Source organism: Staurois parvus, unplaced genomic scaffold (genome assembly GCF_062004578.1).
Source record: "Staurois parvus isolate SC_StPar_1 unplaced genomic scaffold, SC_StPar_1.0 ptg001911l, whole genome shotgun sequence".
NCBI lineage: Eukaryota > Metazoa > Chordata > Amphibia > Anura > Ranidae > Staurois > Staurois parvus.
In genome coordinates this window covers 48963-73443 of record NW_028319707.1, presented here as the reverse complement: position 1 = coordinate 73443, position 24481 = coordinate 48963, and positions in this window count along the sequence as shown.

The window sequence follows — 24481 nt, the reverse complement described above, 5'->3', positions numbered from 1 at the left end:
ACGGTGTCCGTCTGGTGTCAGCCTCTCCTCGTGACGGTGTCAGTCTGGTGTCAGCCTCGCTAGTGACGGTTTCAGTCTGGTGTCAGCCTCTCCTCGTGACGGTGTCAGTCTGGTGTCAGCCTCGCTAGTGACGGGGTCGGTCTGGTGTCAGCCTCGCTAGTGACGGGGTCGGTCTGGTGTCAGCCTTGCCTCGTGACGGTGTCGGTCTGGTGTCAGCCTCGCCTCGTGACGGTGTCGGTCTGGTGTCATCCTCGCTAGTGACGGTGTCGGTCTGGTGTCATCCTCGCCTCGTGACGGGGTCGGTCTGGTGTCAGCCTCTCCTCGTGACGGTGTCAGTCTGGTGTCAGCCTCGCTAGTGACGGTTTCAGTCTGGTGTCAGCCTCTCCTCGTGACGGTGTACGTCTGGTGTCAGCCTCGCTAGTGACGGGGTCGGTCTGGTGTCAGCCTCGCTAGTGACGGGGTCGGTCTGGTGTCAGCCTCGCTAATGACGGTTTCAGTCTGGTGTCAGCCTCTCCTCGTGACGGTGTCCGTCTGGTGTCAGCCTCGCTAGTGACGGGGTCGGTCTGGTGTCAGCCTCGCTAGTGACGGGGTCGGTCTGGTGTATGCCTCGCCTCGTGACGGTGTCGGTCTGGTGTCAGCCTCGCCTCGTGACGGTGTCGGTCTGGTGTCATCCTCGCTAGTGACGGTGTCGGTCTGGTGTCATCCTCGCCTCGTGACGGGGTCGGTCTGGTGTCAGCCTCGCTAGTGACGGAGTCGGTCTGGTGTCAGCCTCTCCTCGTGACGGTGTCGGTCTGGTGTCAGCCTCTCCTCGTAACGGTGTCGGTCTGGTGTCAGCCTCTCCTCGTGACAGGGTCCGTCTGGTGTCAGCCTCGCTAGTGACGGTTTCGGTCTGGTGTCAGCCTCTCCTCGTGACGGTGTCAGTCTGGTGTCAGCCTCTCCTCGTGACGGTGTCAGTCTGGTGTCAGCCTCGCTAGTGACGGTTTCAGTCTGGTGTCAGCCTCTCCTCGTGACGGTGTCCGTCTGGTGTCAGCCTCTCCTCGTGACGGTGTCAGTCTGGTGTCAGCCTCGCTAGTGACGGGGTCGGTCTGGTGTCAGCCTCTCCTCGTGACGGTGTCGGTCTGGTGTCAGCCTCTCCTCGTGACGGGGTCCGTCTGGTGTCAGCCTCTCCTCGTGACGGGGTCGGTCTGGTGTCAGCCTCTCCTCGTGACGGGGTCGGTCTGGTGTCAGCCTCGCTAGGGACGGTTTCAGTCTGGTGTCAGCCTCTCCTCGTGACGGTGTCAGTCTGGTGTCAGCCTCGCTAGTGACGGGGTCGGTCTGGTGTCAGCCTCGCTAGTGACGGGGTCGGTCTGGTGTATGCCTCGCCTCGTGACGGTGTCGGTCTGGTGTCAGCCTCGCCTCGTGACGGTGTCGGTCTGGTGTCATCCTCGCTAGTGACGGTGTCGGTCTGGTGTCATCCTCGCCTCGTGACGGGGTCGGTCTGGTGTCAGCCTCGCTAGTGACGGAGTCGGTCTGGTGTCAGCCTCTCCTCGTGACGGTGTCAGTCTGGTGTCAGCCTCGCTAGTGACGGGGTCGGTCTGGTGTCAGCCTCTCCTCGTGACGGGGTCGGTCTGGTGTCAGCCTCTCCTCGTGACGGTGTCAGTCTGGTGTCAGCCTCGCTAGTGACGGTTTCAGTCTGGTGTCAGCCTCTCCTCGTGACGGTGTCAGTCTGGTGTCAGCCTCGCTAGTGACGGGGTCGGTCTGGTGTCAGCCTCGCTAGTGACGGGGTCGGTCTGGTGTCAGCCTTGCCTCGTGACGGTGTCGGTCTGGTGTCAGCCTCGCCTCGTGACGGTGTCGGTCTGGTGTCATCCTCGCTAGTGACGGTGTCGGTCTGGTGTCATCCTCGCCTCGTGACGGGGTCGGTCTGGTGTCAGCCTCGCTAGTGACGGAGTCGGTCTGGTGTCAGCCTCTCCTCGTGACGGTGTCGGTCTGGTGTCAGCCTCTCCTCGTAACGGTGTCGGTCTGGTGTCAGCCTCTCCTCGTGACAGGGTCCGTCTGGTGTCAGCCTCGCTAGTGACGGGGTCGGTCTGGTGTCAGCCTCTCCTCGTGACGGTGTCGGTCTGGTGTCAGCCTCTCCTCGTGACGGGGTCCGTCTGGTGTCAGCCTCTCCTCGTGACGGGGTCGGTCTGGTGTCAGCCTCTCCTCGTGACGGGGTCGGTCTGGTGTCAGCCTCGCTAGGGACGGTTTCAGTCTGGTGTCAGCCTCTCCTCGTGACGGTGTCAGTCTGGTGTCAGCCTCGCTAGTGACGGTGTCAGTCTGGTGTCAGCCTCGCTAGTGACGGTTTCAGTCTGGTGTCAGCCTCTCCTCGTGACGGTGTCAGTCTGGTGTCAGCCTCGCTAGTGACGGTTTCAGTCTGGTGTCAGCCTCTCCTCGTGACGGTGTCCGTCTGGTGTCAGCTTCTCCTCGTGACGGTGTCAGTCTGGTGTCAGCCTCGCTAGTGAAGGTGTCAGTCTGGTGTCAGCCTCGCTAGTGACGGTGTCAGTCTGGTGTCAGCCTCGCTAGTGACGGTGTCAGTCTGGTGTCAGCCTCTCCTCGTGACGGTGTCAGTCTGGTGTCAGCCTCTGCTCGTGACGGTGTCAGTCTGGTGTCAGCCTCGCTAGTGACGGTTTCAGTCTGGTGTCAGCCTCTCCTCGTGACGGTGTCCGTCTGGTGTCAGCCTCTCCTCGTGACGGTGTCAGTCTGGTGTCAGCCTCGCTAGTGACGGGGTCGGTCTGGTGTCAGCCTCTCCTCGTGATGGGGTCGGTCTGGTGTCAGCCTCTCCTCGTGACGGTGTCGGTCTGGTGTCAGCCTCTCCTCGTGACGGGGTCCGTCTGGTGTCAGCCTCTCCTCGTGACGGGGTCGGTCTGGTGTCAGCCTCTCCTCGTGACGGGGTCGGTCTGGTGTCAGCCTCGCTAGTGACGGTTTCAGTCTGGTGTCAGCCTCTCCTCGTGACGGTGTCAGTCTGGTGTCAGCCTCGCTAGTGACGGTGTCAGTCTGGTGTCAGCCTCGCTAGTGACGGTTTCAGTCTGGTGACAGCATCTCCTCGTGACGGTGTCAGTCTGGTGTCAGCCTCACTAGTGACGGTTTCAGTCTGGTGTCAGCCTCTCCTCGTGACGGTGTCAGTCTGGTGTCAGCCTCTCCTCGTGACGGTGTCAGTCTCGCTAGTGACGGTTTCAGTCTGGTGTCAGCCTCTCCTCGTGACGGTGTCAGTCTGGTGTCAGCCTCTCCTCGTGACGGTGTCAGTCTGGTGTCAGCCTCGCTAGTGATGGTTTCAGTCTGGTGTCAGCCTCTCCTCGTGACGGTGTCCGTCTGGTGTCAGCCTCGCTAGTGACGGGGTCGGTCTGGTGTCAGCCTCTCCTCGTGACGGTGTCAGTCTGGTGTCAGCCTCGCTAGTGACGGTGTCAGTCTGGTGTCAGCCTCGCTAGTGACGGTGTCAGTCTGGTGTCAGCCTCTCCTCGTGACGGTGTCAGTCTGGTGTCAGCCTCTCCTCGTGACGGTGTCAGTCTGGTGTCAGCCTCGCTAGTGACGGTTTCAGTCTGGTGTCAGCCTCTCCTCGTGACGGTGTCCGTCTGGTGTCAGCCTCTCCTCGTGACGGTGTCAGTCTGGTGTCAGCCTCGCTAGTGACGGGGTCGGTCTGGTGTCAGCCTCTCCTCGTGACGGGGTCGGTCTGGTGTCAGCCTCTCCTCGTGACGGTGTCGGTCTGGTGTCAGCCTCTCCTCGTGACGGGGTCCGTCTGGTGTCAGCCTCTCCTCGTGACGGGGTCGGTCTGGTGTCAGCCTCTCCTCGTGACGGGGTCGGTCTGGTGTCAGCCTCGCTAGTGACGGTTTCAGTCTGGTGTCAGCCTCTCCTCGTGACGGTGTCAGTCTGGTGTCAGCCTTGCTAGTGACGGTGTCAGTCTGGTGTCAGCCTCGCTTGTGACGGTTTCAGTCTGGTGTCAGCCTCTCCTCGTGACGGTGTCAGTCTGGTGTCAGCCTTGCTAGTGACGGTGTCAGTCTGGTGTCAGCCTCGCTTGTGACGGTTTCAGTCTGGTGTCAGCCTCTCCTCGTGACGGTGTCAGTCTGGTGTCAGCCTCGCTAGTAACGGGGTCGGTCTGGTGTCAGCCTCTCCTCGTGACGGGGTCGGTCTGGTTTCAGCCTCTCCTCGTAACAGTGTCAGTCTGGTGTCAGCCTCGCTAGTGACGGGGTCGGTCTGGTGTCAGCCTCGCTAGTGACGGGGTCGGTCTGGTGTCAGCCTCGCCTCGTGACGGTGTCGGTCTGGTGTCAGCCTCGCCTCGTGACGGTGTCGGTCTGGTGTCATCCTCGCTAGTGACGGTGTCGGTCTGGTGTCAGCCTCGCTAGTGACGGTTTCAGTCTGGTGTCAGCCTCTCCTCGTGACGGTGTCGGTCTGGTGTCAGCCTCTCCTCGAGACGGTGTCGGTCTGGTGTCAGCCTCTCCTCGTGACAGGGTCCATCTGGTGCCAGCCTCGCTAGTGACGGTTTCGGTCTGGTGTCAGCCTCTCCTCGTGACGGTGTCAGTCTGGTGTCAGCCTCGCTAGTGACGGTGTCAGTCTGGTGTCAGCCTCGCTAGTGACGGTGTCAGTCTGGTGTCAGCCTCTCCTCGTGACGGTGTCAGTCTGGTGTCAGCCTCGCTAGTGACGGGGTCGGTCTGGTGTCAGCCTCTCCTCGTGACGGGGTCCGTCTGGTGTCAGCCTCTCCTCGTGACGGGGTCGGTCTGGTGTCAGCCTCTCCTCGTGACGGGGTCGGTCTGGTGTCAGCCTCGCTAGTGACGGTTTCAGTCTGGTGTCAGCCTCTCCTCGTGACGGTGTCAGTCTGGTGTCAGCCTCGCTAGTGACGGTGTCAGTCTGGTGTCAGCCTCGCTAGTGACGGTTTCAGTCTGGTGTCAGCCTCTCCTCGTGACGGTGTCAGTCTGGTGTCAGCCTCGCTAGTGACGGTTTCAGTCTGGTGTCAGCCTCTCCTCGTGACGGTGACAGTCTGGTGTCAGCCTCTCCTCGTGACGGTGTCAGTCTGGTGTCAGCCTCGCTAGTGACGGTTTCAGTCTGGTGTCAGCCTCTCCTCGTGACGGTGACAGTCTGGTGTCAGCCTCTCCTCGTGACGGTGTCAGTCTGGTGTCAGCCTCGCTAGTGACGGTTTCAGTCTGGTGTCAGCCTCTCCTCGTGACGGAGTCAGTCTGGTGTCAGCCTCTCCTCGTGACGGTGTCAGTCTGGTGTCAGCCTCGCTAGTGACGGTTTCAGTCTGGTGTCAGCCTCTCCTCGTGACGGTGTCCGTCTGGTGTCAGCCTCGCTAGTGACGGGGTCGGTCTGGTGTCAGCCTCGCTAGTGACGGGGTCGGTCTGGTGTCAGCCTCGCCTCGTGACGGTGTCGGTCTGGTGTCAGCCTCGCCTCGTGACGGTGTCGGTCTGGTGTCATCCTCGCTAGTGACGGTGTCGGTCTGGTGTCATCCTCGCCTCGTGACGAGGTCGGTCTGGTGTCAGCCTCGCTAGTGACGGAGTCGGTCTGGTGTCAGCCTCTCCTCGTGACGGTGTCGGTCTGGTGTCAGCCTCTCCTCGTGACGGTGTCGGTCTGGTGTCAGCCTCTCCTCGTGACAGTGTCTGTCTGGTGTTAGCCTCGCTAGTGACGGTTTCGGTCTGGTGTCAGCCTCTCCTCGTGACGGTGTCAGTCTGGTGTCAGCCTCTCCTCGTGACAGTGTCAGTCTGGTGTCAGCCTCGCTAGTGACGGTTTCAGTCTGGTGTCAGCCTCTCCTCGTGACGGTGTCAGTCTGGTTTCAGCCTCTCCTCGTGACGGTGTCAGTCTGGTGTCAGCCTCGTTAGTGACGGTTTCAGTCTGGTGTCAGCCTCGCTAGTGACGGTTTCAGTCTGGTGTCAGCCTCTCCTCGTGACGGTGTCCGTCTGGTGTCAGCCTCGCTAGTGACGGTGTCAGTCTGGTGTCAGCCTCTCCTCGTGACGGTGTCAGTCTGGTGTCAGCCTCTCCTCGTGATGGTGTCAGTCTGGTGTCAGCCTCGCTAGTGACGGTTTCAGTCTGGTGTCAGCCTCTCCTCGTGACGGTGTCCGTCTGGTGTCAGCCTCTCCTCGTGACGGTGTCAGTCTGGTGTCAGCCTCGCTAGTGACGGTGTCGGTCTGGTGTCAGCCTCTCCTCGTGACGGGGTCGGTCTGGTGTCAGCCTCTCCTCGTGACGGTGTCGGTCTGGTGTCAGCCTCTCCTCGTGACGGTGTCAGTCTGGTGTCAGCCTCTCCTCGTGACGGTGTCAGTCTGGTGTCAGCCTCGCTAGTGACGGTTTCAGTCTGGTGTCAGCCTCTCCTCGTGACGGTGTCAGTCTGGTGTCAGCCTCGCTAGTGACGGTTTCAGTCTGGTGTCAGCCTCTCCTCGTGACGGTGTCCGACTGGTGTCAGCCTCTCCTCGTGACGGTGTCAGTCTGGTGTCAGCCTCGCTAGTGACAGTGTCAGTCTGGTGTCAGCCTCGCTAGTGACGGTGTCAGTCTGGTGTCAGCCTCGCTAGTGACGGTGTCAGTCTGGTGTCAGCCTCTCCTCGTGACGGTGTCAGTCTGGTGTCAGCCTCTCCTCGTGACGGTGTCAGTCTGGAGTCAGCCTCGCTAGTGACGGTTTCAGTCTGGTGTCAGCCTCTCCTCGTGACGGTGACAGTCTGGTGTCAGCCTCTCCTCGTGACGGTGTCAGTCTGGTGTCAGCCTCGCTAGTGACGGTTTCAGTCTGGTGTCAGCCTCTCCTCGTGACGGTGTCCGTCTGGTGTCAGCCTCGCTAGTGACGGGGTCGGTCTGGTGTCAGCCTCGCTAGTGACGGGGTCGGTCTGGTGTCAGCCTCGCCTCGTGACGGTGTCGGTCTGGTGTCAGCCTCGCCTCGTGACGGTGTCGGTCTGGTGTCATCCTCGCTAGTGACGGTGTCGGTCTGGTGTCATCCTCGCCTCGTGACGAGGTCGGTCTGGTGTCAGCCTCGCTAGTGACGGAGTCGGTCTGGTGTCAGCCTCTCCTCGTGACGGTGTCGGTCTGGTGTCAGCCTCTCCTCGTGACGGTGTCGGTCTGGTGTCAGCCTCTCCTCGTGACAGGGTCCGTCTGGTGTCAGCCTCGCTAGTGACGGTTTCGGTCTGGTGTCAGCCTCTCCTCGTGACGGTGTCAGTCTGGTGTCAGCCTCTCCTCGTGACAGTGTCAGTCTGGTGTCAGCCTCGCTAGTGACGGTTTCAGTCTGGTGTCAGCCTCTCCTCGTGACGGTGTCAGTCTGGTTTCAGCCTCTCCTCGTGACGGTGTCAGTCTGGTGTCAGCCTCGCTAGTGACGGTTTCAGTCTGGTGTCAGCCTCGCTAGTGACGGTTTCAGTCTGGTGTCAGCCTCTCCTCGTGACGGTGTCCGTCTGGTGTCAGCCTCGCTAGTGACGGTGTCAGTCTGGTGTCAGCCTCTCCTCGTGACGGTGTCAGTCTGGTGTCAGCCTCTCCTCGTGATGGTGTCAGTCTGGTGTCAGCCTCGCTAGTGACGGTTTCAGTCTGGTGTCAGCCTCTCCTCGTGACGGTGTCCGTCTGGTGTCAGCCTCTCCTCGTGACGGTGTCAGTCTGGTGTCAGCCTCGCTAGTGACGGTGTCGGTCTGGTGTCAGCCTCTCCTCGTGACGGGGTCGGTCTGGTGTCAGCCTCTCCTCGTGACGGTGTCGGTCTGGTGTCAGCCTCTCCTCGTGACGGTGTCAGTCTGGTGTGAGCCTCGCTAGTGACGGTTTCAGTCTGGTGTCAGCCTCTCCTCGTGACGGTGTCCGTCTGGTGTCAGCCTCTCCTCGTGACGGTGTCAGTCTGGTGTCAGCCTCGCTAGTGACAGTGTCAGTCTGGTGTCAGCCTCGCTAGTGACGGTGTCAGTCTGGTGTCAGCCTCGCTAGTGACGGTGTCAGTCTGGTGTCAGCCTCTCCTCGTGACGGTGTCAGTCTGGTGTCAGCCTCTCCTCGTGACGGTGTCAGTCTGGTGTCAGCCTCTCCTCGTGACGGTGTCAGTCTGGTGTCAGCCTCGCTAGTGACGGTGTCAGTCTGGTGTCAGCCTCTCCTCGTGACGGTGTCAGTCTGGTGTCAGCCTCTCCTCGTGACGGTGTCAGTCTGGTGTCAGCCTCGCTAGTGACGGTTTCAGTCTGGTGTCAGCCTCTCCTCGTGACGGTGTCCGTCTGGTGTCAGCCTCTCCTCGTGACGGTGTCAGTCTGGTGTCAGCCTCGCTAGTGACGGGGTCGGTCTGGTGTCAGCCTCTCCTCGTGACGGGGTCGGTCTGGTGTCAGCCTCTCCTCGTGACGGTGTCAGTCTGGTGTCAGCCTCTCCTCGTGACGGGGTCCGTCTGGTGTCAGCCTCTCCTCGTGACGGGGTCGGTCTGGTGTCAGCCTCTCCTCGTGACGGGGTCGGTCTGGTGTCAGCCTCGCTAGTGACGGTTTCAGTCTGGTGTCAGCCTCTCCTCGTGACGGTGTCAGTCTGGTGTCAGCCTCGCTAGTGACGGTGTCAGTCTGGTGTCAGCCTCGCTAGTGACGGTTTCAGTCTGGTGTCAGCCTCTCCTCGTGACGGTGTCAGTCTGGTGTCAGCCTCGCTAGTGACGGTGTCAGTCTGGTGTCAGCCTCTCCTCGTGACGGTGTCAGTCTGGTGTCAGCCTCTCCTCGTGACGGTGTCAGTCTGGTGTCAGCCTCGCTAGTGACGGTTTCAGTCTGGTGTCAGCCTCTCCTCGTGACGGTGTCCGTCTGGTGTCAGCCTCTCCTCGTGACGGTGTCAGTCTGGTGTCAGCCTCGCTAGTGACGGGGTCGGTCTGGTGTCAGCCTCTCCTCGTGACGGGGTCGGTCTGGTGTCAGCCTCTCCTCGTGACGGTGTCGGTCTGGTGTCAGCCTCTCCTCGTGACGGGGTCCGTCTGGTGTCAGCCTCTCCTCGTGACGGGGTCGGTCTGGTGTCAGCCTCTCCTCGTGACGGGGTCGGTCTAATGTCAGCCTCGCTAGTGACGGTTTCAGTCTGGTGTCAGCCTCTCCTCGTGACGGTGTCAGTCTGGTGTCAGCCTCGCTAGTGACGGTGTCAGTCTGGTGTCAGCCTCGCTAGTGACGGTTTCAGTCTGGTGTCAGCCTCTCCTCGTGACGGTGTCAGTCTGGTGTCAGCCTCGCTAGTGACGGTTTCAGTCTGGTGTCAGCCTCTCCTCGTGACGGTGTCAGTCTGGTGTCAGCCTCTCCTCGTGACAGTGTCAGTCTGGTGTCAGCCTCGCTAGTGACGGTTTCAGTCTGGTGTCAGCCTCTCCTCGTGACGGTGTCAGTCTGGTGTCAGCCTCTCCTCGTGACGGTGTCAGTCTGGTGTCAGCCTCGCTAGTGACGGTTTCAGTCTGGTGTCAGCCTCGCTAGTGACGGTTTCAGTCTGGTGTCAGCCTCTCCTCGTGACGGTGTCCGTCTGGTGTCAGCCTCGCTAGTGACGGTGTCAGTCTGGTGTCAGCCTCTCCTCGTGACGGTGTCAGTCTGGTGTCAGCCTCTCCTCGTGACGGTGTCAGTCTGGTGTCAGCCTCGCTAGTGACGGTTTCAGTCTGGTGTCAGCCTCTCCTCGTGACGGTGTCCGTCTGGTGTCAGCCTCTCCTCGTGACGGTGTCGGTCTGGTGTCAGCCTCTCCTCGTGACGGTGTCCGTCTGGTGTCAGCCTCTCCTCGTGACGGTGTCGGTCTGGTGTCAGCCTCTCCTCGTGACGGTGTCAGTCTGGTGTCAGCCTCTCCTCGTGAGGGTGTCAGTCTGGTGTCAGCCTCGCTAGTGACGGTTTCAGTCTGGTGTCAGCCTCTCCTCGTGACGGTGTCCGTCTGGTGTCAGCCTCGCTAGTGACGGGGTCGGTCTGGTGTCAGCCTCGCTAGTGACGGGGTCGGTCTGGTGTCAGCCTCGCCTCGTGACGGTGTCGGTCTGGTGTCAGCCTCGCCTCGTGACGGTGTCGGTCTGGTGTCATCCTCGCTAGTGACGGTGTCGGTCTGGTGTCATCCTCGCCTCGTGACGGGGTCGGTCTGGTGTCAGCCTCGCTAGTGACGGAGTCGGTCTGGTGTCAGCCTCTCCTCGTGACGGGGTCGGTCTGGTGTCAGCCTCGCTAGTGACGGTTTCAATCTGGTGTCAGCCTCTCCTCGTGACGGTGTCAGTCTGGTGTCAGCCTCGCTAGTGACGGTGTCAGTCTGGTGTCAGCCTCGCTAGTGACGGTTTCAGTCTGGTGTCAGCCTCTCCTCGTGACGGTGTCAGTCTGGTGTCAGCCTCGCTAGTGACGGGGTCGGTCTGGTGTCAGCCTCTCCTCGTGACGGGGTCGGTCTGGTGTCAGCCTCTCCTCGTGACGGTGTCAGTCTGGTGTCAGCCTCGCTAGTGACGGTTTCAGTCTGGTGTCAGCCTCTCCTCGTGACGGTGTCCGTCTGGTGTCAGCCTCTCCTCGTGACGGTGTCGGTCTGGTGTCAGCCTCTCCTCGTGACGGTGTCCGTCTGGTGTCAGCCTCTCCTCGTGACGGTGTCGGTCTGGTGTCAGCCTCTCCTCGTGACGGTGTCAGTCTGGTGTCAGCCTCTCCTCGTGAGGGTGTCAGTCTGGTGTCAGCCTCGCTAGTGACGGTTTCAGTCTGGTGTCAGCCTCTCCTCGTGACGGTGTCCGTCTGGTGTCAGCCTCGCTAGTGACGGGGTCGGTCTGGTGTCAGCCTCGCTAGTGACGGGGTCGGTCTGGTGTCAGCCTCGCCTCGTGACGGTGTCGGTCTGGTGTCAGCCTCGCCTCGTGACGGTGTCGGTCTGGTGTCATCCTCGCTAGTGACGGTGTCGGTCTGGTGTCATCCTCGCCTCGTGACGGGGTCGGTCTGGTGTCAGCCTCGCTAGTGACGGAGTCGGTCTGGTGTCAGCCTCTCCTCGTGACGGGGTCGGTCTGGTGTCAGCCTCGCTAGTGACGGTTTCAATCTGGTGTCAGCCTCTCCTCGTGACGGTGTCAGTCTGGTGTCAGCCTCGCTAGTGACGGTGTCAGTCTGGTGTCAGCCTCGCTAGTGACGGTTTCAGTCTGGTGTCAGCCTCTCCTCGTGACGGTGTCAGTCTGGTGTCAGCCTCGCTAGTGACGGGGTCGGTCTGGTGTCAGCCTCTCCTCGTGACGGGGTCGGTCTGGTGTCAGCCTCTCCTCGTGACGGTGTCAGTCTGGTGTCAGCCTCGCTAGTGACGGTTTCAGTCTGGTGTCAGCCTCTCCTCGTGACGGTGTCCGTCTGGTGTCAGCCTCGCTAGTGACGGGGTCGGTCTGGTGTCAGCCTTGCTAGTGACGGGGTCGGTCTGGTGTCAGCCTCGCTAGTGACGGAGTCGGTCTGGTGTCAGCCTCTCCTCGTGACGGTGTCAGTCTGGTGTCAGCCTCGCTAGTGACGGTGTCAGTCTGGTGTCAGCCTCGCTAGTGACGGTGTCAGTCTGGTGTCAGCCTCGCTAGTGACGGTTTCAGTCTGGTGTCAGCCTCTCCTCGTGACGGTGTCAGTCTGGTGTCAGCCTCGCTAGTGACGGTTTCAGTCTGGTGTCAGCCTCTCCTCGTGACGGTGTCAGTCTGGTGTCAGCCTCTCCTCGTGACGGTGTCAGTCTGGTGTCAGCCTCGCTAGTGACGGTTTCAGTCTGGTGTCAGCCTCTCCTCGTGACGGTGTCAGTCTGGTGTCTGCCTCTCCTCGTGACGGTGTCAGTCTGGTGTCAGCCTCGCTAGTGACGGTTTCAGTCTGGTGTCAGCCTCTCCTCGTGACGGTGTCAGTCTGGTGTCAGCCTCGCTAGTGACGGTGTCAGTCTGGTGTCAGCCTCGCTAGTGACGGTTTCAGTGTGGTGTCAGCCTCTCCTCGTGACGGTGTCAGTCTGGTGTCAGCCTCGCTAGCGACGGTTTCAGTCTGGTGTCAGCCTCTCCTCGTGACGGTGTCAGTCTGGTGTCAGCCTCTCCTCGTGATGGTGTCAGTCTGGTGTCAGCCTCGCTAGTGACGGTTTCAGTCTGGTGTCAGCCTCTCCTCGTGACGGTGTCAGTCTGGTTTCAGCCTCTCCTCGTGACGGTGTCAGTCTGGTGTCAGCCTCGTTAGTGACGGTTTCAGTCTGGTGTCAGCCTCGCTAGTGACGGTTTCAGTCTGGTGTCAGCCTCTCCTCGTGACGGTGTCCGTCTGGTGTCAGCCTCGCTAGTGACGGTGTCAGTCTGGTGTCAGCCTCTCCTCGTGACGGTGTCAGTCTGGTGTCAGCCTCTCCTCGTGATGGTGTCAGTCTGGTGTCAGCCTCGCTAGTGACGGTTTCAGTCTGGTGTCAGCCTCTCCTCGTGACGGTGTCCGTCTGGTGTCAGCCTCTCCTCGTGACGGTGTCAGTCTGGTGTCAGCCTCGCTAGTGACGGTGTCGGTCTGGTGTCAGCCTCTCCTCGTGACGGGGTCGGTCTGGTGTCAGCCTCTCCTCGTGACGGTGTCGGTCTGGTGTCAGCCTCTCCTCGTGACGGTGTCAGTCTGGTGTCAGCCTCTCCTCGTGACGGTGTCAGTCTGGTGTCAGCCTCGCTAGTGACGGTTTCAGTCTGGTGTCAGCCTCTCCTCGTGACGGTGTCAGTCTGGTGTCAGCCTCGCTAGTGACGGTTTCAGTCTGGTGTCAGCCTCTCCTCGTGACGGTGTCCGACTGGTGTCAGCCTCTCCTCGTGACGGTGTCAGTCTGGTGTCAGCCTCGCTAGTGACAGTGTCAGTCTGGTGTCAGCCTCGCTAGTGACGGTGTCAGTCTGGTGTCAGCCTCGCTAGTGACGGTGTCAGTCTGGTGTCAGCCTCTCCTCGTGACGGTGTCAGTCTGGTGTCAGCCTCTCCTCGTGACGGTGTCAGTCTGGAGTCAGCCTCGCTAGTGACGGTTTCAGTCTGGTGTCAGCCTCTCCTCGTGACGGTGACAGTCTGGTGTCAGCCTCTCCTCGTGACGGTGTCAGTCTGGTGTCAGCCTCGCTAGTGACGGTTTCAGTCTGGTGTCAGCCTCTCCTCGTGACGGAGTCAGTCTGGTGTCAGCCTCTCCTCGTGACGGTGTCAGTCTGGTGTCAGCCTCGCTAGTGACGGTTTCAGTCTGGTGTCAGCCTCTCCTCGTGACGGTGTCCGTCTGGTGTCAGCCTCGCTAGTGACGGGGTCGGTCTGGTGTCAGCCTCGCTAGTGACGGGGTCGGTCTGGTGTCAGCCTCGCCTCGTGACGGTGTCGGTCTGGTGTCAGCCTCGCCTCGTGACGGTGTCGGTCTGGTGTCATCCTCGCTAGTGACGGTGTCGGTCTGGTGTCATCCTCGCCTCGTGACGAGGTCGGTCTGGTGTCAGCCTCGCTAGTGACGGAGTCGGTCTGGTGTCAGCCTCTCCTCGTGACGGTGTCGGTCTGGTGTCAGCCTCTCCTCGTGACGGTGTCGGTCTGGTGTCAGCCTCTCCTCGTGACAGGGTCCGTCTGGTGTCAGCCTCGCTAGTGACGGTTTCGGTCTGGTGTCAGCCTCTCCTCGTGACTTTGTCAGTCTGGTGTCAGCCTCTCCTCGTGACAGTGTCAGTCTGGTGTCAGCCTCGCTAGTGACGGTTTCAGTCTGGTGTCAGCCTCTCCTCGTGACGGTGTCAGTCTGGTTTCAGCCTCTCCTCGTGACGGTGTCAGTCTGGTGTCAGCCTCGCTAGTGACGGTTTCAGTCTGGTGTCAGCCTCGCTAGTGACGGTTTCAGTCTGGTGTCAGCCTCTCCTCGTGACGGTGTCCGTCTGGTGTCAGCCTCGCTAGTGACGGTGTCAGTCTGGTGTCAGCCTCTCCTCGTGACGGTGTCAGTCTGGTGTCAGCCTCTCCTCGTGATGGTGTCAGTCTGGTGTCAGCCTCGCTAGTGACGGTTTCAGTCTGGTGTCAGCCTCTCCTCGTGACGGTGTCCGTCTGGTGTCAGCCTCTCCTCGTGACGGTGTCAGTCTGGTGTCAGCCTCGCTAGTGACGGTGTCGGTCTGGTGTCAGCCTCTCCTCGTGACGGGGTCGGTCTGGTGTCAGCCTCTCCTCGTGACGGTGTCGGTCTGGTGTCAGCCTCTCCTCGTGACGGTGTCAGTCTGGTGTGAGCCTCGCTAGTGACGGTTTCAGTCTGGTGTCAGCCTCTCCTCGTGACGGTGTCCGTCTGGTGTCAGCCTCTCCTCGTGACGGTGTCAGTCTGGTGTCAGCCTCGCTAGTGACAGTGTCAGTCTGGTGTCAGCCTCGCTAGTGACGGTGTCAGTCTGGTGTCAGCCTCGCTAGTGACGGTGTCAGTCTGGTGTCAGCCTCTCCTCGTGACGGTGTCAGTCTGGTGTCAGCCTCTCCTCGTGACGGTGTCAGTCTGGTGTCAGCCTCTCCTCGTGACGGTGTCAGTCTGGTGTCAGCCTCGCTAGTGACGGTGTCAGTCTGGTGTCAGCCTCTCCTCGTGACGGTGTCAGTCTGGTGTCAGCCTCTCCTCGTGACGGTGTCAGTCTGGTGTCAGCCTCGCTAGTGACGGTTTCAGTCTGGTGTCAGCCTCTCCTCGTGACGGTGTCCGTCTGGTGTCAGCCTCTCCTCGTGACGGTGTCAGTCTGGTGTCAGCCTCGCTAGTGACGGGGTCGGTCTGGTGTCAGCCTCTCCTCGTGACGGGGTCGGTCTGGTGTCAGCCTCTCCTCGTGACGGTGTCAGTCTGGTGTCAGCCTCTCCTCGTGACGGGGTCCGTCTGGTGTCAGCCTCTCCTCGTGACGGGGTCGGTCTGGTGTCAGCCTCTCCTCGTGACGGGGTCGGTCTGGTGTCAGCCTCGCTAGTGACGGTTTCAGTCTGGTGTCAGCCTCTCCTCGTGACGGTGTCAGTCTGGTGTCAGCCTCGCTAGTGACGGTGTCAGTCTGGTGTCAGCCTCGCTAGTGACGGTTTCAGTCTGGTGTCAGCCTCTCCTCGTGACGGTGTCAGTCTGGTGTCAGCCTCGCTAGTGACGGTGTCAGTCTGGTGTCAGCCTCTCCTCGTGACGGTGTCAGTCTGGTGTCAGCCTCTCCTCGTGACGGTGTCAGTCTGGTGTCAGCCTCGCTAGTGACGGTTTCAGTCTGGTGTCAGCCTCTCCTCGTGACGGTGTCCGTCTGGTGTCAGCCTCTCCTCGTGACGGTGTCAGTCTGGTGTCAGCCTCGCTAGTGACGGGGTCGGTCTGGTGTCAGCCTCTCCTCGTGACGGGGTCGGTCTGGTGTCAGCCTCTCCTCGTGACGGTGTCGGTCTGGTGTCAGCCTCTCCTCGTGACGGGGTCCGTCTGGTGTCAGCCTCTCCTCGTGACGGGGTCGGTCTGGTGTCAGCCTCTCCTCGTGACGGGGTCGGTCTAATGTCAGCCTCGCTAGTGACGGTTTCAGTCTGGTGTCAGCCTCTCCTCGTGACGGTGTCAGTCTGGTGTCAGCCTCGCTAGTGACGGTGTCAGTCTGGTGTCAGCCTCGCTAGTGACGGTTTCAGTCTGGTGTCAGCCTCTCCTCGTGACGGTGTCAGTCTGGTGTCAGCCTCGCTAGTGACGGTTTCAGTCTGGTGTCAGCCTCTCCTCGTGACGGTGTCAGTCTGGTGTCAGCCTCTCCTCGTGACAGTGTCAGTCTGGTGTCAGCCTCGCTAGTGACGGTTTCAGTCTGGTGTCAGCCTCTCCTCGTGACGGTGTCAGTCTGGTGTCAGCCTCTCCTCGTGACGGTGTCAGTCTGGTGTCAGCCTCGCTAGTGACGGTTTCAGTCTGGTGTCAGCCTCGCTAGTGACGGTTTCAGTCTGGTGTCAGCCTCTCCTCGTGACGGTGTCCGTCTGGTGTCAGCCTCGCTAGTGACGGTGTCAGTCTGGTGTCAGCCTCTCCTCGTGACGGTGTCAGTCTGGTGTCAGCCTCTCCTCGTGACGGTGTCAGTCTGGTGTCAGCCTCGCTAGTGACGGTTTCAGTCTGGTGTCAGCCTCTCCTCGTGACGGTGTCCGTCTGGTGTCAGCCTCTCCTCGTGACGGTGTCGGTCTGGTGTCAGCCTCTCCTCGTGACGGTGTCCGTCTGGTGTCAGCCTCTCCTCGTGACGGTGTCGGTCTGGTGTCAGCCTCTCCTCGTGACGGTGTCAGTCTGGTGTCAGCCTCTCCTCGTGAGGGTGTCAGTCTGGTGTCAGCCTCGCTAGTGACGGTTTCAGTCTGGTGTCAGCCTCTCCTCGTGACGGTGTCCGTCTGGTGTCAGCCTCGCTAGTGACGGGGTCGGTCTGGTGTCAGCCTCGCTAGTGACGGGGTCGGTCTGGTGTCAGCCTCGCCTCGTGACGGTGTCGGTCTGGTGTCAGCCTCGCCTCGTGACGGTGTCGGTCTGGTGTCATCCTCGCTAGTGACGGTGTCGGTCTGGTGTCATCCTCGCCTCGTGACGGGGTCGGTCTGGTGTCAGCCTCGCTAGTGACGGAGTCGGTCTGGTGTCAGCCTCTCCTCGTGACGGGGTCGGTCTGGTGTCAGCCTCGCTAGTGACGGTTTCAATCTGGTGTCAGCCTCTCCTCGTGACGGTGTCAGTCTGGTGTCAGCCTCGCTAGTGACGGTGTCAGTCTGGTGTCAGCCTCGCTAGTGACGGTTTCAGTCTGGTGTCAGCCTCTCCTCGTGACGGTGTCAGTCTGGTGTCAGCCTCGCTAGTGACGGGGTCGGTCTGGTGTCAGCCTCTCCTCGTGACGGGGTCGGTCTGGTGTCAGCCTCTCCTCGTGACGGTGTCAGTCTGGTGTCAGCCTCGCTAGTGACGGTTTCAGTCTGGTGTCAGCCTCTCCTCGTGACGGTGTCCGTCTGGTGTCAGCCTCGCTAGTGACGGGGTCGGTCTGGTGTCAGCCTCGCTAGTGACGGGGTCGGTCTGGTGTCAGCCTCGCTAGTGACGGAGTCGGTCTGGTGTCAGCCTCTCCTCGTGACGGTGTCGGTCTGGTGTCTGCCTCTCCTCGTGACGGTGTCGGTCTGGTGTCAGCCTCTCCTCGTGACAGGGTCCGTCTGGTGTCAGCCTCGCTAGTGACGGTTTCGGTCTGGTGTCAGCCTCTCCTCGTGACGGTGTCAGTCTGGTGTCAGCCTCGCTAGTGACGGTGTCAGTCTGGTGTCAGCCTCGCTAGTGACGGTGTCAGTCTGGTGTCAGCCTCGCTAGTGACGGTTTCAGTCTGGTGTCAGCCTCTCCTCGTGACGGTGTCAGTCTGGTGTCAGCCTCGCTAGTGACGGTTTCAGTCTGGTGTCAGCCTCTCCTCGTGACGGTGTCAGTCTGGTGTCAGCCTCTCCTCGTGACGGTGTCAGTCTGGTGTCAGCCTCGCTAGTGACGGTTTCAGTCTGGTGTCAGCCTCTCCTCGTGACGGTGTCAGTCTGGTGTCTGCCTCTCCTCGTGACGGTGTCAGTCTGGTGTCAGCCTCGCTAGTGACGGTTTCAGTCTGGTGTCAGCCTCTCCTCGTGACGGTGTCAGTCTGGTGTCAGCCTCGCTAGTGACGGTGTCAGTCTGGTGTCAGCCTCGCTAGTGACGGTTTCAGTGTGGTGTCAGCCTCTCCTCGTGACGGTGTCAGTCTGGTGTCAGCCTCGCTAGCGACGGTTTCAGTCTGGTGTCAGCCTCTCCTCGTGACGGTGTCAGTCTGGTGTCAGCCTCTCCTCGTGATGGTGTCAGTCTGGTGTCAGCCTCGCTAGTGACGGTTTCAGTCTGGTGTTAGCCTCTCCTCGTGACGGTGTCCGTCTGGTGTCAGCCTCGCTAGTGACGGGGTCGGTCTGGTGTCAGCCTCGCTAGTGACGGGGTCGGTCTGGTGTCAGCCTCGCCTCGTGACGGTGTCGGTCTGGTGTCAGCCTCGCCTCGTGACGGTGTCAGTCTGGTGTCAGCCTCTCCTCGTGACGGTGTCAGTCTGGTGTCAGCCTCTCCTCGTGACGGTGTCAGTCTGGTGTCAGCCTCGCTAGTGACGGTTTCAGTCTGGTGTCAGCCTCTCCTCGTGACGGTGTCCGTCTGGTGTCAGCCTCTCCTCGTGACGGTGTCAGTCTGGTGTCAGCCTCGCTAGTGACGGTGTCAGTCTGGTGTCAGCCTCGCTAGTGACGGTGTCAGTCTGGTGTCAGCCTCGCTAGTGACGGTGTCAGTCTGGTGTCAGCCTCTCCTCGTGACGGTGTCAGTCTGGTGTCAGCCTCTCCTCGTGACGGTGTCAGTCTGGTGTCAGCCTCGCTAGTGACGGTTTCAGTCTGGTGTCAGCCTCTCCTCGTGACGGTGTCCGTCTGGTGTCAGCCTCTCCTCGTGACGGTGTCAGTCTGGTGTCAGCCTCGCTAGTAACGGGGTCGGTCTGGTGTCAGCCTCTCCTCGTGACGGGGTCGGTCTGGTGTCAGCCTCGCTAGTGACGGTTTCAGTCTGGTGTCAGCCTCTCCTCGTGACGGTGTCAGTCTGGTGTCAGCCTCGCTAGTGACGGGGTCGGTCTGGTGTCAGCCTCTCCTCGTGACGGGGTCGGTCTGGTGTCAGCCTCTCCTCGTGACGGTGTCAGTCTGGTGTCAGCCTCGCTAGTGACGGTTTCAGTCTGGTGTCAGCTTCTCCTCGTGACGGTGTCCGTCTGGTGTCAGCCTCGCTAGTGACGGGGTCGGTCTGGTGTCAGCCTCGCTAGTGACGGGGTCGGTCTGGTGTCAGCCTCGCCTCGTGACGGTGTCGGTCTGGTGTCAGCCTCGCCTCGTGACGGTGTCGGTCTGGTGTCATCCTCGCTAGTGACGGTGTCGGTCTGGTGTCATCCTCGCCTCGTGACGGGGTCGGTCTGGTGTCAGCCTCGCTAGTGACGGAGTCGGTCTGGTGTCAGCCTCTCCTCGTGACGGTGTCAGTCTGGTGTCAGCCTCGCTAGTGACGGTGTCAGTCTGGTGTCAGCCTCGCTAGTGACGGTTTCAGTCTGGTGTCAGCCTCTCCTCGTGACGGTGTCAGTCTGGTGTCAGCCTCTCCTCGTGACGGTGTCAGTCTGGTGTCAGCCTCGCTAGTGACGGTTTCAGTCTGGTGTCAGCCTCTCCTCGTGACGGTGTCAGTCTGGTGTCTGCCTCTCCTCGTGACGGTGTCAGTCTGGTGTCAGCCTCGCTAGTGACGGTTTCAGTCTGGTGTCAGCCTCTCCTCGTGACGGTGTCAGTCTGGTGTCAGCCTCGCTAGTGACGGTGTCAGTCTGGTGTCAGCCTCGCTAGTGACGGTTTCAGTGTGGTGTCAGCCTCTCCTCGTGACGGTGTCAGTCTGGTGTCAGCCTCTCCTCGTGACGGTGTCAGTCTGGTGTCAGCCTCGCTAGTGACGGTTTCAGTCTGGTGTCAGCCTCTCCTCGTGACGGTGTCCGTCTGGTGTCAGCCTCGCTAGTGACGGGGTCGGTCTGGTGTCAGCCTCGCTAGTGACGGGGTCGGTCTGGTGTCAGCCTCTCCTCGTGACGGTGTCGGTCTGGTGTCAGCCTCGCCTCGTGACGGTGTCAGTCTGGTGTCAGCCTCTCCTCGTGACGGTGTCAGTCTGGTGTCAGCCTCTCCTCGTGACGGTGTCAGTCTGGTGTCAGCCTCGCTAGTGACGGTTTCAGTCTGGTGTCAGCCTCTCCTCGTGACGGTGTCCGTCTGGTGTCAGCCTCTCCTCGTGACGGTGTCAGTCTGGTGTCAGCCTCGCTAGTGACGGTGTCAGTCTGGTGTCAGCCTCGCTAGTGACGGTGTCAGTCTGGTGTCAGCCTCGCTAGTGACGGTGTCAGTCTGGTGTCAGCCTCGCTAGTGACGGTGTCAGTCTGGTGTCAGCCTCTCCTCGTGACGGTGTCAGTCTGGTGTCAGCCTCTCCTCGTGACGGTGTCAGTCTGGTGTCAGCCTCGCTAGTGACGGTTTCAGTCTGGTGTCAGCCTCTCCTCGTGACGGTGTCAGTCTGGTGTCAGCCTCTCCTCGTGACGGTGTCAGTCTGGTGTCAGCCTCGCTAGTGACGGTTTCAGTCTGGTGTCAGCCTCTCCTCGTGACGGTGTCCGTCTGGTGTCAGCCTCTCCTCGTGACGGTGTCAGTCTGGTGTCAGCCTCGCTAGTGACGGTGTCAGTCTGGTGTCAGCCTCGCTAGTGACGGTGTCAGTCTGGTGTCAGCCTCGCTAGTGACGGTGTCAGTCTGGTGTCAGCCTCGCTAGTGACGGTGTCAGTCTGGTGTCAGCCTCTCCTCGTGACGGTGTCAGTCTGGTGTCAGCCTCTCCTCGTGACGGTGTCAGTCTGGTGTCAGCCTCGCTAGTGACGGTTTCAGTCTGGTGTCAGCCTCTCCTCGTGACGGTGTCAGTCTGGTGTCAGCCTCTCCTCGTGACGGTGTCAGTCTGGTGTCAGCCTCGCTAGTGACGGTTTCAGTCTGGTGTCAGCCTCTCCTCGTGACGGTGTCCGTCTGGTGTCAGCCTCTCCTCGTGACGGTGTCAGTCTGGTGTCAGCCTCGCTAGTGACGGGGTCGGTCTGGTGTCAGCCTCTCCTCGTGACGGGGTCGGTCTGGTGTCAGCCTCTCCTCGTGACGGTGTCGGTCTGGTGTCAGCCTCTCCTCGTGACAGGGTCGGTCTGGTGTCAGCCTCTCCTCGTGACGGGGTCGGTCTGGTGTCAGCCTCGCTAGTGACGGTTTCAGTCTGGTGTCAGCCTCTCCACGTGACGGTGTCAGTCTGGTGTCAGCCTCGCTAGTGACGGTGTCAGTCTGGTGTCAGCCTCGCTAGTGACGGTTTCAGTCTGGTGTCAGCCTCTCCTCGTGACGGTGTCAGTCTGGTGTCAGCCTCGCTAGTGACGGTTTCAGTCTGGTGTCAGCCTCTCCTCGTGACGGTGTCAGTCTGGTGTCAGCCTCTCCTCGTGACGGTGTCAGTCTGGTGTCAGCCTCGCTAGTGACGGTTTCAGTCTGGTGTCAGCCTCTCCTCGTGACGGTGTCAGTCTGGTGTCAGCCTCTCCTCGTGACGGTGTCAGTCTGGTGTCAGCCTCACTAGTGACGGTTTCAGTCTGGTGTCAGCCTCTCCTCGTGACGGTGTCCGTCTGGTGTCAGCCTCGCTAGTGACGGGGTCGGTCTGGTGTCAGCCTCGCTAGTGACGGGGTCGGTCTGGTGTCAGCCTCGCCTCGTGACGGTGTCGGTCTGGTGTCAGCCTCGCCTCGTGACGGTGTCGGTCTGGTGTCATCCTCGCCTCGTGACGGGGTCGGTCTGGTGTCAGCCTCGCTAGTGACGGAGTCGGTCTGGTGTCAGCCTCTCCTCGTGACGGGGTCGGTCTGGTGTCAGCCTCTCCTCGTGACGGGGTCGGTCTGGTGTCAGCCTCGCTAGTGACGGTTTCAGTCTGGTGTCAGCCTCTCCTCGTGACGGTGTCAGTCTGGTGTCAGCCTCGCTAGTGACGGTGTCAGTCTGGTGTCAGCCTCTCCTCGTGACGGTGTCGGTCTGGTGTCAGCCTCGCTAGTGACGGGGTCGGTCTGGTGTCAGTCTCGCTAGTGACGGGGTCGGTCTGGTGTCAGCCTCGCCTCGTGACGGTGTCGGTCTGGTGTCAGCCTCTCCTCGTGACGGTGTCGGTCTGGTGTCATCCTCGCTAGTGACGGTGTCGGTCTGGTGTCATCCTCGCCTCGTGACGGGGTCGGTCTGGTGTCAGCCTCGCTAGTGACGGAGTCGGTCTGGTGTCAGCCTCTCCTCGTGACGGTGTCGGTCTGGTGTCAGCCTCTCCTCGTGACAGGGTCCGTCTGGTGTCAGCCTCGCTAGTGACGGTTTCGGTCTGGTGTCAGCCTCTCCTCGTGACGGTGTCAGTCTGGTGTCAACCTCGCTAGTGACGGTGTCAGTCTGGTGTCAGCCTCGCTAGTGACGGTGTCAGTCTGGTGTCAGCCTCGCTAGTGACGGTGTCAGTCTGGTGTCAGCCTCGCTAGTGACGGTTTCAGTCTGGTGTCAGCCTCTCTAGTGACGGTGTCCGTCTGGTGTCAGCCTCTCCTCGTGACGGTGTCAGTCTGGTGTCAGCCTCGCTAGTGACGGGGTTGGTCTGGTGTCAGCCTCTCCTCATGACGGGGTCGGTCTGGTGTCAGCCTCTCCTCGTGACGGTGTCGGTCTGGTGTTAGCCTCTCCTCGTGACGGGGTCCGTCTGGTGTCAGCCTCTCCTCGTGACGGGGTCGGTCTGGTGTCAGCCTCGCTAGTGACGGTTTCAGTCTGGTGTCAGCCTCTCCTCGTGACGGTGTCAGTCTGGTGTCAGCCTCGCTAGTGACGGTTTCAGTCTGGTGTCAGCCTCTCCTCGTGACGGTGTCAGTCTGGTGTCAGCCTCTCCTCGTGACGGTGTCAGTCTGGTGTCAGCCTCTCTAGTGACGGTTTCAGTCTGGTGTCAGCCTCTCCTCGTGACGGTGTCAGTCTGGTGTCAGCCTCTCCTCGTGACGGTGTCAGTCTGGTGTCAGCCTCGCTAGTGACGGTTTCAGTCTGGTGTCAGCCTCTCCTCGTGACGGTGTCCGTCTGGTGTCAGCCTCGCTAGTGACGGGGTCGGTCTGGTGTCAGCCTCGCTAGTGACGGGGTCGGTCTGGTGTCAGCCTCGCCTCGTGACGGTGTCGGTCTGGTGTCAGCCTCGCCTCGTGACGGTGTCGGTCTGGTGTCATCCTCGCTAGTGACGGTGTCGGTCTCGTGTCATCCTCGCCTCGTGACGGGGTCGGTCTGGTGTCAGCCTCGCTAGTGACGGAGTCGGTCTGGTGTCAGCCTCTCCTCGTGACGGTGTCGGTCTGGTGTCAGCCTCTCCTCGTGACGGTGTCGGTCTGGTGTCAGCCTCTCCTCGTGACAGGGTCCGTCTGGTGTCTGCCTCGCTAGTGACGGTTTCGGTCTGGTGTCAGCCTCTCCTCGTGACGGTGTCAGTCTGGTGTCAGCCTCGCTAGTGACGGTGTCAGTCTGGTGTCAGCCTCGCTAGTGACGGTGTCAGTCTGGTGTCAGCCTCTCCTCGTGACGGTGTCAGTCTGGTGTCAGCCTCTCCTCGTGACGGTGTCAGTCTGGTGTCAGCCTCGCTAGTGACGGGGTCGGTCTGGTGTCAGCCTCTCCTCGTGACGGGGTCGGTCTGGTGTCAGCCTCTCCTCGTGACGGTGTCGGTCTGGTGTCAGCCTCTCCTCGTGACGGGGTCCGTCTGGTGTCAGCCTCTCCTCGTGACGGGGTCGGTCTGGTGTCAGCCTCTCCTCGTGACGGGGTCGGTCTGGTGTCAGCCTCGCTAGTGACGGTTTCAGTCTGGTGTCAGCCTCTCCTCGTGACGGTGTCAGTCTGGTGTCAGCCTCGCTAGTGACGGTGTCAGTCTGGTGTCAGCCTCGCTAGTGACGGTTTCAGTCTGGTGTCAGCCTCTCCTCGTGACGGTGTCAGTCTGGTGTCAGCCTCGCTAGTGACGGGGTCGGTCTGGTGTCAGCCTCTCCTCGTGACGGTGTCGGTCTGGTGTCAGCCTCGCCTCGTGACGGTGTCGGTCTGGTGTCATCCTCGCTAGTGACGGTGTCGGTCTGGTGTTATCCTCGCCTCGTGACGGGGTCGGTCTGGTGTCAGCCTCTCCTCGTGACGGTGTCGGTCTGGTGTCAGCCTCTCCTCGTGACGGTGTCGGTCTGGTGTCAGCCTCTCCTCGTGACAGGGTCCGTCTGGTGTCAGCCTCCCTAGTGACGGTTTCGGTCTGGTGTCAGCCTCTCCTCGTGACGGTGTCAGTCTGGTGTCAGCCTCGCTAGTGACGGTGTCAGTCTGGTGTCAGCATCGCTAGTGACGGTGTCAGTCTGGTGTCAGCCTCTCCTCGTGACGGTGTCGGTCTGGTGTCAGCCTCGCTAGTGACGGGGTCGGTCTGGTGTCAGCCTCGCTAGTGACGGGGTCGGTCTGGTGTCAGCCTCGCCTCGTGACGGTGTCGGTCTGGTGTCAGCCTCTCCTCGTGACGGTGTCGGTCTGGTGTCAGCCTCTCCTCGTGACAGGGTCCGTCTGGTGTCTGCCTCGCTAGTGACGGTTTCGGTCTGGTGTCAGCCTCTCCTCGTGACGGTGTCAGTCTGGTGTCAGCCTCGCTAGTGACGGTGTCAGTCTGGTGTCAGCCTCGCTAGTGACGGTGTCAGTCTGGTGTCAGCCTCTCCTCGTGACGGTGTCAGTCTGGTGTCAGCCTCTCCTCGTGACGGTGTCAGTCTGGTGTCAGCCTCGCTAGTGACGGGGTCGGTCTGGTGTCAGCCTCTCCTCGTGACGGGGTCGGTCTGGTGTCAGCCTCTCCTCGTGACGGTGTCGGTCTGGTGTCAGCCTCTCCTCGTGACGGGGTCCGTCTGGTGTCAGCCTCTCCTCGTGACGGGGTCGGTCTGGTGTCAGCCTCTCCTCGTGACGGGGTCGGTCTGGTGTCAGCCTCGCTAGTGACGGTTTCAGTCTGGTGTCAGCCTCTCCTCGTGACGGTGTCAGTCTGGTGTCAGCCTCGCTAGTGACGGTGTCAGTCTGGTGTCAGCCTCGCTAGTGACGGTTTCAGTCTGGTGTCAGCCTCTCCTCGTGACGGTGTCAGTCTGGTGTCAGCCTCGCTAGTGACGGGGTCGGTCCTGGTGTCAGCCTCTCCTCGTGACGGTGTCGGTCTGGTGTCAGCCTCGCCTCGTGACGGTGTCGGTCTGGTGTCATCCTCGCTAGTGACGGTGTCGGTCTGGTGTTATCCTCGCCTCGTGACGGGGTCGGTCTGGTGTCAGCCTCTCCTCGTGACGGTGTCGGTCTGGTGTCAG